Source organism: Myzus persicae, unplaced genomic scaffold (genome assembly GCF_001856785.1).
Source record: "Myzus persicae strain clone G006 unplaced genomic scaffold, MPER_G0061.0, whole genome shotgun sequence".
Classification (NCBI taxonomy): Eukaryota; Metazoa; Arthropoda; class Insecta; order Hemiptera; family Aphididae; genus Myzus; species Myzus persicae.
In genome coordinates this window covers 220672-236625 of record NW_019102192.1, presented here as the reverse complement: position 1 = coordinate 236625, position 15954 = coordinate 220672, and the positions used below count along the sequence as shown (strand labels likewise).

At 29.6% G+C, this 15954-nt stretch overlaps 1 protein-coding gene across 6 annotated transcripts in view; it reads left to right on the top strand.

Moving 5' to 3' along the window:
- The window catches only part of LOC111031502 (neurobeachin), a 228408-nt gene that overhangs the window by 51234 nt on the left and 161220 nt on the right, over positions 1–15954 (top strand). Inside the window, exon 1 of one of the 6 annotated variants that reach the window (XM_022311481.1) lies at positions 15465–15600. The exons of the other annotated variants lie outside the window; for them this stretch is intronic. The gene's annotated coding sequence lies outside the window, so the exon portion shown is untranslated. Of the gene's footprint in view, positions 1–15464; positions 15601–15954 lie in introns of those variants that run through there. 6 annotated transcript variants of the gene reach the window in all.

Sequence of the window (15954 nt, the reverse complement as noted above, 5' to 3'; positions counted from 1 at the left end):
CTGTCTGTCTGGTAGTTCGGTCGAGTTTTCCCGGTTTTGATAATGCCTGTCGTTTTGGTTTTTGTATCACGTTCCGCGCTGATAAAACTAGGTGCCTTATCTGTACGTCGTGTCACGTATATCTGCACAATTTGTGGTCGCGGAAATTGCGAACTCGAACGCGATGTTCACGACCTAGTGAACACAACGGCCTTTTTTTTACTGTTGCTGTCGTGCATATTATAGTGTTCCAATAAATCAATATGAAGACAAATTAAACTTGAGCTTCGGCATACAATGTTGATGCCTACATGTAATATCACGGCATTTTGTATTAATTTTGTAATTTACAGTCTGTACCTACTCGATATGAACACATTATTAAATTGACAGCCATGTACGTTTTCGTTTGTCGGATTATAATGTTATGTTATATTGTAATTTTAGCTACACTTTTACCTTCAATTTTTTTTTGTATTAAGTACTAGTACTAAATATCTACTAAGTACTAATACCTAGATTTTACTGAAGTATACAGTGTATTATATTTGGAATGCTCGGTTATTATAAAAATAAAAATTGGTCGACAGTAATTCATATTCTTGATTTGATAATTATCAAATTACAGCCGAATTACGAGTATAACTTGGTAGGTACCCACCTATTTTTTTTCGGAGGCTAATCGGTTATAATAGTTGATAATATCTTATGCATTAAAAATATTTTTTCGATAGATTGGAATACAAAAATGTATTGTATATTATAATGTTGGATTGTTACGTAACGGATAAGTTATATTTAGATACATTTTTTGAAGTAAATGTGTCCATCATGGGTTATGCACTAGAATATACCGGTCAGGTATAATGTAATAATATTATGTAGTTATCTATACAACTATTCTGTTAAATATTTTATGATTTTGGAAATATCGTTTAATAAATACATACTGGATTTGCAATGATAACTGATAAGTAATCAGTATAATTTCAGAGGTCATATACAAAAACAGTGGTGGAACCGAGAAAGCATCATCTTAAAGCAACATGTAAAAATACTCGTGTAAAATGAGTGTTAGGCCTTTAATCGTTATAGGACTTCGGGCTGCATATCTCTCAGGTCATTTCCGCTAGAAGTATAATTTTTTTTATTTTATTAAACTAGTCCGCGGTATTGGATTAGCATTATTTTACTATATTACATCATATTATACATTGTTGGTTAATTAATTTAAAATCTTATACATTATACGGTAAATAAAATATATGTTAGAAACAGTTAAATTTTTTAAATTTTGCCAATTTGTTTTATACATTCTACTTTCGACTTTGCTTCGGCCAGGGTCGGGCAGATCGGCATCTCTTCTATCTTTATCGTAGTTCCGGCATTCTGAGAGTATGTGTTTGACGGTTAGGGGCGTACCACAACGGGTACAAACGGGGGGTCTTCTCTTTATTCATGAGGTGTTTGTGTGTGATGTGGGTGTCTCCTATCCTGAGACAAGTGATTTCTCTTGTTTCGTTTAACCGTTTTCGGAAAAGGTTCACGAGAAGGTAGTTCTTTGGATCTCGTGTAGTTTAGATGATAAATTGACCCATTTGTTTTCCTATTGGTCATGTATGTTTTTGCTATGATTCGTTTGACGTCTTGATATGAGAAATCCGTGGCTGTGAGGGAGCTATTGGACAAATGGGCACGTGTGGAGGCCTTGTCTGCTTGCTCGTTGCCCAATATATTGTAGTGTCCTGCTATCCAAGTATATTGTATGTGCACTATGTTTCTGTATCCTATATGCTGTAATCTTACTAAATCACAAAATAATATACTAGATACTATTTGATTTCGAAATGTTTCAACGACTTTTCAATTTTTAATTATTTAAAAAAAATTATTTTGTATGAGGTGATTTATTTAACGTAAGATACTCATTATTTTAGCAAAAAGTAACATTTTTTTTACATAATTTTTAATTGTTACAAAAAAAAGTTTGAAAAAATTATTATTATTACTACTTATGAGTTATGAGGTATCGTTATTGTTTTCATCAACATACATTTTTAATATCAAAGTTCCGGAGCAGAATATTGTCCGGTGTATTTCAATCTATAAAATTAAAATTTCAGACAATTTGTACAGGTATTAGTTTAGACGAGCGGAATAGTTGATTAAAATTGTATGCTTTACCCCTGTGCACTCCATTGCGACCATCTAATCTTTAAATATTTATAACTCATAAGCTTACTCGTACAATTTTCGATTTGTATGTCTCAAAGTACTCCAAAATATATTTTGTTTTGGAATAAAGAATAAAAAAATAAAAATGTATGTTGTCGTAAAAAAAGTTAAAAAATGAAAAAATGAAAACGATGTTCATAGTAAAAAATATATTGTTTGAGAAAAATATTATTTTTAACTACTTAAGATTATTTACAATATTTTTTCAATAGCATTTATAGTTTTTGAAACAATAATATGTATTTTACGTTAAATGGATCACCCAGTATAATCATTAATCTAATCAGTCGACTATACTCAGTATCATTTTTCTGTCATTAAAAATCGTTATTTTTTACTCCGAATCTTGACTGAAATAATGCAATCGTCATTCTTTATAGGTACAGTAAATTATTGTACCAGTATACAGAAATCATTATTATTAATGCAATACTTAAAAGTCATTATTTTATTTTAACTATTTGTTATTTAAAGTTTAAACTCAAATTGAGTGACCTTAGGCTCTGTTTAGTAATTGATGATTATCGTGAAAAACAAAAAAAAATCGTACCTACTTATTTTTTAATATTTGCTGTAGTTGTTAAAGTCTTACTATTTAAAAAAAATAGTTAATTTATAACTTAACCAGGTACATATAGTGAATGCTAATTAATTTGTTAAAATAATATTTCTTTTTTGTACTCACCGCTACTTATCTAAATTGTTGCTTAATTACATAATGGGTTGAGCAGTTCAATTACTACCTACCTACTCAACGTTTAAAACGAAACACAATTTATTTATGATTGATATAAGTTTTCATAATCACACATTAAAAAACATGTTTAGATTCCGATAATTGGCGATAAAATAATTATTATTTGATTAGTGACAAACATTGGATTTTGTTAACCAGATGTTACACTAATGTGTTGTAGTCTACCTCACGGATTACGGGTAATTACCACGTTTAAATCTGCCTGAGAGAATAGACAAATGACATTGTTGGGTTCCACTATCGTAACGTCGTTAACGCTCCCGTAAGCCTAACAGTATGAAGCAGATTTCCTTGTAGATATAAAACTTACCCTTTGTATTGTTCAAATCATTTAACTCACTTTCAACTTTGTATTAGGTATAAAAAAAAGTATCCGGACGTTTTTGCGGGTGTTTTCAATCTCAATTGATTGAAAATTTAATTTGTATTTTAGAAAACCTCTACCTATTATTTTCAAACTAATTAAAATTAAATAAGGTCAAATTCCCGTTAGATTAAATTTAAAAGAAAAATTAATTTTATCATGTATACATATTATATTTATTTTATATGTGAATAAATAGTTAAGAGGTACATAATTAACTTTGAGACAGTGTTTTTTAAAATTATTTATGAATAGAAATTCAAATATCACTAATTAAAATAGTTTGAAAGTATAAAAATGCCTATTTTACTTAATATAATACTTCATTATCTACGTTAATTATATTTATCAACGATCTTTAATAAATTTGCAGTGCTCTGCAGTTTGGTATTTTGTCTTAACTTGGGATTCTGATTATTTATTTAAAGTAAAGCAGTCGTTCAGTTTCAGTTATTGGCTGATGCCCAAAAGTATTTTGTCGTAACATACAAATACACTCAGTTCCATACCGCCTCTTTGAGGAGGGTACAATTGGCTTTCAAAAAAACATCCAACGACCATATTAATATAAACCAGAATTTCGTGTACATAATATATCTAATGGAATTTTCCGCACAGAATAAATTGATAGTGATGGAAATGTCGGTTCAATACGCTGTTAGTGTATATGGGTACTTTTATTTTATATAACGATAGCAAGTTAAAATCGAAACAACCAATGGAACATACACAATTTATTTTTAACAATAATTTTTTATCCACACTTTTGAAGATTTGCTGATTTGAAAATGCTGACTTTTTTAGCATGGCATGCCATGTTCCTTTTATTTTCGTTATTACAATTTAAACTTGTATTTTCAATTTCTTATTTCTAACAAAAATATTATTTTATGTATATGGTCAGCCTGGGGCTATTGTTTTATGTGGTGTCCTCTCAATTCGGCGTCTATTTATATTTGCCAAGTTTAAATTCTATTAAGTTATGTATTTATTCAGCACCAGCTTTGTATTACAAAATTATAAATATTTAGCAAACTGATATTGTAAAAATTAGCCTTATGGAATTGCAATAGTTTTATATAATGTTTGATACTTTATTTATTGTTTAGAATATCAGACTATCATCTTATTGATATTAAAATCAATAGTATGAAAACAAAATATTACAAAACCAAACACATTTTTGTATTTAAAAATAATAAACTATAAAAAAATTGACAAAATAACCCAATAAAAATTATAGAGCTATTGCAGAGCTTAACAAAATACATTTGGATAATAATTATAACTGCCGCGTTTATTTGATAGTAAATGAACTCATATTTTAGAATGTGAGCAGAGCAATGAATGTAAATATTGGTTTGACTATGGTGAGTGTGAGTGTTTTTTTTTGTCTGTGTACAGTGCACACGTTTTATAATAAAAATAATTCTTTGATGTTTAATTTCGAGGGAGGTTTATGGTAACAAATTGGATCTAGTTGATGATTTCGAAAAAAAAAACAATAACAAATTAAGAAACAACGTCATTTAGTTAAAATTATACAATTTAATAGCTCTGAATTAAAAAAAATATACAAGGTTAATAAGAAATTGATCTTCATGAAATGTTAAAATCTCAAAATACATGTGCTAGGTTTTTTTTAAAAATTTATATATTTGAGTTGAAACTTTGACAAAATTGGATATTTAATGATAAAAAATAGCAATCTTGTAATTTCCTTGTAATTAAAAAAAAAAATTGTGAGAATTCTTACAAGTAGTATAGTTAATATACTTTTAGTTAGGTACTACGAATATTGATATTTACTATAGGTTATAGCTGCCCAATACATTTTTCAAAGTATTTCGATTAGTTGTATTATATTTAAAACCTATTACACCCTACGTTGGTATTGACTTATACGTTTTAAGTTATTAACAGTTAGTTCTATTATTTTAAATGCAATGAAAATATTTATCATAATACATTAAATGCGATTTGGTTTTGACAGAAATTACGTCAACCTACTGTATTACTCTTAGAAAAATTAATTACTAATAGTAATATAAATATATATAAGAAAATTCTACTAAGAAATATAGGCTGACACTGACAGACCGTCCCCGCTTAATTGTCTTTGGTATGTAATGATTTATCGAGTTACACTCGACACCGACAACTATACTGCAGTGCGACTTCCTCGATTTTAATTCATTGAAATTAAAAACAATTAAAAAAAATATGTATTTGTTTAACAATTATACGTTTTTAAAATGATAAAACTATAAAAATATGTAGTAACTATACAGTCAATTCTCGTTACCTTCTTAACTCAAACGTCGATAACTTGAGATTCTTGAAATTTGGAGAAAAGTAATCGTATTTGAATTGCTTTGAACTTTTGTGGTTAGTGACTTCAAAGTTGTCTATAGTTCAAAAATGTGTCATTATTTGGCGTTACCGAAAATCAAATATTTATAATAGACAGATTGTTTAAATTTAATATAAAAAAAATTATGGTTTTCTTAAGTTAAAATGTGAATGACGTGGCATCTTACTATACTTAACACAATGAATTCAGATGTAAAGACGTATAAATTATACGATTAAAACATATATTTGCTCTACAAAAGAAACAAAATAAATATTGATTTTGTGTTGGATCAAATAGTTTTCACGAGTGATTTTGACAACTACTTAACATTCACAGTTAGGGGTATCTGTTGTGTATCTTGTGAGTATCTCGTGTGTAAGTTAAAAACTTAATGAAAAATGTTGAAACTATTATTCTAAACATCAGTTTTGTTATAAAATAATATTTTATTTTATTTCTGCGTTGTCAGATAGTGCAGTTGCTTGTTTGGAATAAAAACAATAATAAATAAAATCAATTTTGATTAATTTTGGGGATCATCCTTTCAGACTAAATAATATTTTTCGTCAAAACTTTACCACAAGCAACAACAATTATAATATTTTCACCTTAAGTATATAATATCTTATTAAATGATAAAATTGAAATTGAAATAACTAGTCATAACCCTGAATCATATATTTAATATTTTGTATTTGGTGTACATAAATTAACAAATATATAATAGGTTGTAGGTATTTTAGGTAAATTTCAACTATAATTAAAAGTATATGGTATATGTGTAATATTATTACTATGTATCTAGGTAACCGGTAGGTAGTATATTATGTATTGGAACTTATGCGCAGAAGTTACATACTTACATTTATAATTATGTGTAGATTAATAAATTTAAATATGTATATATTTTAAAATATTTTTCGATAAATCATTTATTGAACGGAATGTATCGTAATATTGTGTGGTTCGGCGCGCTTGCATATGTATGACGGTTACACTTGTCTAATAATCAAATGCCCATTGATAGTAATATATGAACATTAGAATACCGATAACGACTAGATCGGCTGCTCTGTGAACCAAATTAAATTACATTCAATACCTCAAGCATCAGAGCATCGCAGTGATATTACATGAAAATGCATATTTGATCTGCTAGCTCATTAACAAATCGACGATCGTGCACAAAAATACATATACTTACTTGATATATACCTATGGATATTGTAGGGTATAGCAAGTTTGTCTCGTTACATTAAAAATCGTCATACGTCGCTGCGTTATGTGATCATTTTTCACCAAAGTTTTCCTCGGATTTCCCAATCCTATGACGGCTCATGTGTTCTAATATTTAAATACTTACCAAATACCAATTATTTATAATTAAATATTTGCATCTGCCGTGGTAATATATTTTGTTACCGGTTGAATGATTTTTGTTTACATTTTTTTGTTTTTAAAATGCATAATAGTGGAAAAATGAATAAACCGGAATCGTGTCGGTTGCATTTCCCGGACGTTAAGTCTTTTGCATCCGACACATTCTGCAGGTACTTACCTGAACGATATAATAGTGTGACTTTAGGTTCGCCTATAATAAAAGCATATAATCATGGTTTGTGGGTGTTGAGATTTTATTGCGTTGCATTGGACGTGTGCTGTGCGTAATACGATGTTTTAGGTCATAAAAACTCCGTGAAATCGAATAACAAGTTTACAATACTCGGTACTGCCAGCCAAATGTGTTAGAGAGTATTGTTTTGATTATGCCCTTTTTTACTCCTACACGTTTCCTGTGAATTCTCTATTCACTATTATATACCGACCGAGTACCAGAATGCAAGACTATGTAAGGAGTTATTTCAAGAATTTGCTTGAAGCGTTTTCTCTCCCCATTTTCAAATGACAAATAATATCTTACACGTTTGATTCGTACACTACTACACTAATTCGTTGCAATGGTATTTTCTGTTAAGCCTCGTCTTAACACACCAGCTGCCGAAACGATTATTATACGCATCATTAATATTGCATTAAAAGTTCCGTGAAATAATATCATATTATCAAGTTTGTCTTTGTATACCTACTACTACCGAGATAATAATAATAATAATATATTGAAATTGTGTTTTTACATATTATTATTATATTCCAAGAATAATAAATATTATGATATTGCATGTTGAACATACACCCTTGTCGAGATATTTTTCTTTACGTTAAGTTTAATGTCTTGAAAACATTTTTTTTTTCATTTTGTTTTATAGTTTCAAATGCTGCGACAAATAAAATCAATTATTTTTAAAATTACGATGTATTATAATCGATGATTTGTAGTAATGGTATTGGTTATAGTTAATTATTTTTAATGGTGCTAAATTTTGTATCAAATAATACTTTTGATTCCTTTATTTATGTTATCGCGTCTCGTGTAACTTTGTACTCTTGTATCTTTTTATAGTGTTCTTTTGTACTTTTTCCATATAAACACCTTTCTTTTTTCAGTTTAATGTTATATTTTGTGTTGTTCTGTATTTGAGTAATTTAGTAATATACGTGTTTTATTATTATAAGTATCTGTGAAAACTTCAAACAATATTGGCATAAAATGACAAAATGTACTTACTTTAAACTATTGAATTTGTTTGAAGTACTTAACACTAACTTTATTATAAAAAAAATAAAAAGCAGTTTAGTGAACAATGTGCGTACATTTTTTTGTGAAACTTACTAAAGAACCTTTGTTGTTTGAACTTAATTCTGTTTCTTACCATTTTGATTGTTTGTAAAATATTTAATAACTGATTGTTCTTAAAAGAACAAAGATGACTCTACATTTTGTAGACGTTTGAGTTTCATTCATACAAACAAGTAGGTATAATTGTTGACTAGATAAGCTTAACTTTAAAAATTAAAACTGGTATGATCTAGACTTTTATATTTGTAAAGTGTAATAAAAAAAAAAAAACATTTTTGGAGTATTAATTTTATTGGAGAATTTTCATTTCCTAATTTCGTTAGTAAGTGGTAATTAAAATGGTTACATTTTTTATTTAAGACATTTTTTTTTATTCTAGTTTAATATATTGACGCAAATATTCCTAGTCTGAAGTAGGTACGTACTACTTAGTATATTATTTTATGAAAATATAACAACTTATTTTCTTGTTTTAAAGAACGTTTTAATAATAACCATCACAGAATTATAAATGATTCTGATTTAAATTTAAAAAAAAAATTGATTAAAAATACTTGGCGCGTGCATTGTTATTCGGATGTAGTTCTTAATTAGTATCATTTAAATATGAGAATAAATATGAGAGAAAAATGTTTAAGTTTGGCATCGGTTCTCCCATTTACTCCGGTTGAAATGGTACAAGGTTTATGTAATTTAACCTTGAAAACTGATTCGTTAATTAAACTAGATGACTTGAGTTTTTATATTACATAGTAATTTTTTTTTAGACTTTAGTATAAGTATTGTAACACTTTATATAAGTTGGGTAAAAGAGTAATATCAATTGGAGGTTTGTTTTTAAAGACCTAAACAATTTAATACCCAAAATAAACTGTTGAGAATTTTTTGATAGTGTGCACGGATATTTATACCATGACCGTGATTGTGTGTCAAAAGGTCATATATATTACACACAGACGATACTTACGATATTTTTGTAGTATTCTGTCTTAATTTAATGTTAAACTTATTATTATTATTTATTTTATCTATTAACCTGAGGCTTCATGTACGGTTTATTAGCCTACAATTATACAAGTTCTACAAGTTTACATTATTTAAGTTATATTTCAGTTTTGAACATTTTTTTTGTTTTCAACTTTATTGTGGTAGCGTGTTATCGTCGATCCGTCGTCCTATTTGTTCGCAGTGAGTTTGTCTATTATCTTTTAGATGGTTATTCTTTTTTTTTGTCTGGGGCTGAATGAATGCTCCTTTGGATGAGATATAGTGTTTATTTTTGATTTTGTTGGGGCATTCTAATAAGTGTACTAGGTACATAATTATTATTTATAATCATTATATTTATCTTCACTTTAAAAAGTAATAATTGTAGTTAAATAAATAGGATTGCTATAGATCTAATAAAGTATTTAATTTAATAAATTGAGCGTACACGATATTATTACTAAAAAGTCCGTCCTCAGTCGTATTTTACCGGTCCGTATACGAACCGTTCAAAATGGGATAATCCCTTATTTCAGCTGTTGTCGCAACAATTTTTCTGTAGAACTCTTCGTTACATAATACATTATACAAGTATACCTAATGCTATTTCTTTACCGTAATTTTATTTAAAAAATAGAAAAATACGTGGTCCGAAAATATTTAAATTTTTTAGTGTACCTTCATAAGAAATTTGTAATCGACAATAATAAACTATTAAATTAGATATTTCTAGTCTGTCTTAACATTAAATAGCTTATATTATTACTTTTATTATGTCCGTGAACATAATTTCAGATATTATATCATATATTGATAAATTGATTTTGCGTACACTTAATATTCATACAAACTTTCATGTAACAAGTGCTTGTTTAATACCAAATATTTGATTTTTAACAACGTTCAACTCAGATTTTTAAAAGTTTTATATTACCTATAATATTTTATAATTAAAAAAAAAATTGAATTGATATTATAAATATATAATACTTTTTTATGTCATCTTGTCATTTTGTCTTATCGTCTGAGAGTAACTTGTCCTGTGTGTTTTATTTCCATTCAGCTACTTTACGTTTCTAGTGTTCATAGAATTTGCATTTAAATTATACTTGAAATATGCTTAACTCAAATGGCCGTAGAAAAAAAATGTTCAGTGTTTTTTTCTACCATATCTGATGAAAACAAATACCTGACAATATGAGATAAAAAATATTGAGTAAATTGTTTTGTTTCTAATCGTGTTCAACGTCCAGTACATCTTTTCATCCTATACTATATACATTACACAGATATTATATACTCGAGATCAATACAAGTGTGTGGTGTAAAAAAGACCATATCGAGTGAAATGGATATTATTTTATTATGGCACCACGCGGAATGGATATGAATTCGTATGGAATCTAAAGCCTATAATATAATATATTTATTTTTATTGTATATATAAAAATACAGCACAGACTTTATATAGATTTCTCTGTGGTATACAATTTTGTATCATTCCCGCAGCGAATCGGACATGATTGTTAACTTAATCCCATGACCCTCAGACTCTTCGGCGCCGTAATCGGTTGTAGGCACCACTACGGGATGGCGTATAATGTATCAACGGGGTTGACCCGCACAACATCGTCGTACGTAGGATTCGCAGGACTCGTGTGCATAACAGTTTATAGTCTTATACCCGGGGTTGATCGAAGAAAGTCGACAGGGGTGAGTCTCTTATAATTTGGTTTTAACATGTATCAAAACATCAATAGTATATGGTGGTTAGTTCTTGATAACATTATACGAATATATTGATGTTTAGAAGTGAATAACAGTTAGGTATCTTAATAAAAATGATTGTCTAATAGCACACTTGTGCTTGTGTTATCATTATTGATTTTTTATTGCATCATAATTACATTTTCAAGGTTGTAAACAATACAAGCCGTCTCTACAATTCTTTAAAATATCAAATGAAAAAAAAGAATTATTATTAACAATAATTTGCAGCCTATTAAATAATTGACTATATAGTGTTTTTTGGGTACTTAAATAGTAGGATATACTAGACACAGAATATATATATATATATTTCAATAGATTTATAAAATGTTATTCAACAGAACTTATAAATTGTATTCTTGCAAGCTATTCCTACACCATGCCACATTTCAATGCCATCTTGCTCCAATCAAGTGTCAAGAGCTATAATAAACAATTATAAATACATATTAACCAAATAAAATCGCTACATTATCATAGTTAAAGTTTTCATTTATGTACTCGGTAAATTTGAATATTTTATAGTATAAACTATAAATGTATAGGTGCTGAATGACGTCTGTTCTCACGAAAGGGGTTTTGACTCTTGCAGTATGGATTTGTTGGTGTGTGGCAGTCCTTTTGTCCTCTTAAGAGGATGCTACCCATGAATATATTGTCTCCGTCTTACAAACGTAAGACATATCAAATTTGAGTTCAGCAAAACTTATTTTGTGTTGTAAGGTTAAATATATTTGAGCGAATTGAAGAAATGATGTTAGAAAATTATTATCTGAACATTATATTGCGTCGGTATTTTTCAATGTATTTATTTTAAATCAAAATATTATCATTTTTAATTTGTATTATTTCACATACTCATTTTGCTTTAAATAATAACCAGAAATACAACACACAATTGGTTTTTTGAAAAACTCAAATCTGATGTGACGTTTTGCGTTTAGAAGACGCGTAGACGACACATGCATGGGTCATGTCCTCTAAATATTTACCTAATCATCTTGTCCCGATCTTGCCAACTATATATAATATTCTTGTAGGTATATGCGCATAGAACTATATCTGCAGTTTTCGAAACGTTCCTGTATCAACTCGTGCCGTAGAGACTGTCGCCGACCAGATTCGTATCCCACCTAGACGGATTCGAGTTATTTGCGTCCAGACTGGTGATCTCGGGTGACGATTGTGCGGGAGTGTGGTTACTGTGGCGCGCGAGTGGTGGCTGAGGGATGAGAGGAGGAGGACGAGGTTTACTGAGGGGTGGCGCTATTCCACGAGCGAGCCAGCCGGGTTAATTTATTTCCCGGGACCGCCGCCGCCGCGGGGATGAAATTGTGTGTCGTTTGTGAATCACGGCGGCCGGCCGACCGACCCCTAAAACTGGATATAGCGTAAGTCGGCGCTTAATTACGGCGGCAAAACGAATGTCGCGCAGGGTGTCGTCGGAAACGCGCGGTGCGGTAAAACGTCCGCTGCCCGAGCGCCTTTCTCGGACGATTTTATCCCGTTATATTATTAGTTATGGTCCCGGCGCTCGCTTCTCGACCTTTGTGCACGGACACGGAACGAGAAGACCGTGGATACATGTAAATGGGTACCTATTTAATAATAATATGTACAATGTATACCCATAGGTACGCACGATGACGGACGGCGGCTATAAGGCTGTGCGTGGGCTTTAGTTGGCCTCTCATCTGCACCCCCCCCCCCCCCCCGGAACGTGAATGTGTATATACCTATATGTATATATATATACTACAAATGCGTGGTCCGCCGATGGTTTTGTACTTTTAAGCAAATTGAATAGGTTATACCTATGTATATATCTACATAGAGAGAGAGGATAATGCGATTTATTGGGTCTCGTTCGAAAATAATCGAATTAACTGCGGACTCGCCGCCGCGGTATTTCCGTGAAAACTCTCCCCCACCTACCAATCAAAAGCCCGTTTGAACAGCACGATTTTAGAGGCGGAGTTGGAAGGGTGGGAGGGCGGGGGTTAGGGGTGGCAGTCACGGCACCCTGCCGCCGTCGACTGACAATTTTCTGGCGGTGGAGGACAGAGAACGGTTTAGTCCGTTTTGATCAAAGACTGCGAAGGTGTTTCACTCCCACCCGCATATTCTGACCTTTCCATACTCGCATGTCGCGCGTGTCGAATTTTCAATTATTTTCCTCTCTCCACCGTACCGTCATTACCATCACAAACAACTTTTATTACCGAACATTTCAATATAATGTAGGGGGGGGGGGAATCTCACCCATTTTATTATTATTGCCCACCGCGGATTTCCCGCCCCCGTTGAATCCAAACCATACATTGTCGTTGGTTTGGTTTACTTGACCGAGATTTAAATGCCTAAGTAGGTATTTGTTTGCAATATGCGCATGTTATATGCGTTAAAAATTGATGTTATATGCTAAAAATGAGTACATGATATTTTATAGTCATCTTTTTTAAAATGTAATTTTCAATTGAAAAATGTAGATCTAACTAAACGGGAATTTCACTACGATAAGTAAACCTTTTTTTTTTTAAATTCCAAATTATACCTTTGTGTTTCTCGTATATGTACCTACATTATGAGTAAACGGATATCTATAATATAAAGGATAATAATCTAATTGTGTGATAGTTGACTCGTCATTTTGCTATTTCAATAACTTTTGACGTTTATTAAAAGTTATATTTTCAAGACGTTGTTTAAATTGTAATTATTTATTATTATTCCGATGAATATAAATACTATAGTAACTGAGCTGTAACCGAAATATATACATTGACTTTAAAATTAAGTCTCGTTATCATTCAATCAAATCGTGTGTTCTTTAATGTTGAGCGTTGCTAATTTTGAATAAATTATTCATAAGTTCAAAATGTTTTAAGCTGATACATCTTGAATGTATTTAAAATAAATTTGTAAACTTAATGTCGCTTAACTGTATTCTGCAATTCATGATATATTCTCAATTTAACTACCCGTATAAATTCATTTTTTAAATAATGAATCGAATTTTGTTAATTTCAATTTATTTTGTTGACCAGTCTTTGCTCTGATCTTTTAAACATTCTTTTCAATGTACGAACAAATGATAAATATTTAAATCATATTTAAAGTGCTTACACATGTTATATAATTAATGATAATAATTATAATAAAGAAAAAATATAATGTTGATTTACATATTATGTACCTACCCCTATTTAGCATATTATGTTCACTTTAATTTGATTGTTTTTTAATAATATTGATTGGGTTACCCATCATAAATTAACAGTTATTTATAATAAGAATTTAAAATTTTGCTTTTAAAATTTGAAAGAGAATAGATTTTGTAATCGCATATAGCTTTTAAGGTAGTAATTTATTACATAAACATGTTAATTACTAATTTTTAATTTTTTAAGTAATTATAACGTCAATCGGCTATAAAAAATATAACTTATGTGAAAAAAAAATGTTTTATGGTTGGAAAAATTGATGATGCACCTTATTTAAGTCTTATTTAAACATAATGACATCGGTCGTTATAGATCTGTATTAAAAATTATAGAACTAGAATTATACCCATATATGTAGTTTTTCTTAAAACACGATCGGTCATAATTTTGATAACTTACCTGTCATATTATGCCTTGAACCTAGGTGATCCATTTCAATGAAACAATAAGTTCTGTATGTTCCTTAAACTTTTTTTGTCTAATTTAATCATCGATCATGTAATTATACTTTTCGATTATAAATATGGTTGTCTACAAATTGGCCACACATATTTATAGTTCTGAATTCTTCATATTTATCGAGATATTTCTTTAGAATTATTACATCGACCGTAATAAATACATGAAATATATTTTACATATTTAAAACATAAGAATAGATATATTTTTGAAATTGAATGATATCAGACAAGAGTATAAAGAATAGTCTCAGTGAAATCCAAAAAGGTCGCGTTTTGTTTATACATGAAAATTCTGCTTTTCTTCCCGATTTATCGTTACTTGTACTTAGATATTTGTTGTTGGAACATTAAGCCAACAGATATTATATACATTTATCGTTATTCGTAAATAGGTAACTGATATAGTAGTTAGAGAATATAAATGAAAAATAATAATAAAATAATATTAATGTAATGCAACGATTTAACGAAAACAAAATGATATCATAATATAAATTATTAAAACTAATTCGTGTCATTATTTTCTTACACAGTTAGCACTTTAAAATCACGTTTTTTTCCACGTTGTTATTGCTCTTATCTAATGCCCAATATTATCTTTGTGTACAAGATAAACGTAATTACCATTTTGTACACCCAGTTAACCGTTCAAGTATGAACCGTCGCGACGCGTCGTGTCGTATACGTACTTAATAATATTATCAATAAAGGTGTGTGTGACATTTTATATACATTTTCCTCACTCGTGTTTAGCGTTTCGTGCTTAAAGGTAAACCAATTTCATCTATCCTTCATTTACGATTATTTTACATAGTAGTTACTCGGTTATTTCCGTGTTTCGTACAGTCTAAATGCAATAGTAATTAGTAGTACAAAAGTAGATAATATTTCGAAACGAATAACTGTGTAGGTATGATTATTATATTAGTAAACAGTTATATTTATATTGTTTGTACATTCCAACACGAGTAAATACTAATACATTTTCATATGTGTCACTTTACATTACGTACCACGGTGGACTGAGTTATTTGTAATATTCAAATAACGTACAATTTCAGATGATTTATTTATAATAATTCATTTTTACCTATAGTAAGTTTGTTGTAGTTTTGTTTTTATA